General features: G+C 38.4%; 1 pseudogene; it reads right to left on the bottom strand.

Moving 5' to 3' along the window:
• Window positions 1–107: 107 nt before the first annotated feature.
• On the bottom strand, window positions 108–222 carry LOC145718629 (U4 spliceosomal RNA; annotated as a pseudogene).
• Between the last annotated feature and the right edge of the window lie 72 nt (window positions 223–294).

The raw sequence follows: 294 nt of genomic DNA, 5'->3' as shown, positions 1-294 counted from the left end.
CACAAATTTGCTGCAATTGACCCTTAAACAATGCAGGAGCTCAGGGCAACCCCCCAAGCCCTGAACAGTCAAAAATCCCCATATAAATTATGATCCTCCAAAACGTAACTACTGATAGCATACTGTTTACTGATTATGTAAACAGTATGTTATATGTGTTATTAGCAATAATCGCGCCTCGGATAAACCTCATTGGCTACGATACTGCCACTGCACAAAGCTTGTTATATGTGTTATATACCATATTCTTACAATAAAACGAGCTAAGGGAGAGAAAGTACATTTACATCCTGT

Source organism: Leptonychotes weddellii, unplaced genomic scaffold, assembly GCF_054177405.1.
Source record: "Leptonychotes weddellii isolate Sample4059 unplaced genomic scaffold, ASM5417740v2 HiC_scaffold_187042, whole genome shotgun sequence".
Taxonomy (NCBI): domain Eukaryota; kingdom Metazoa; phylum Chordata; class Mammalia; order Carnivora; family Phocidae; genus Leptonychotes; species Leptonychotes weddellii.
This window is presented reverse-complemented; position numbering and strand designations above follow the sequence as displayed.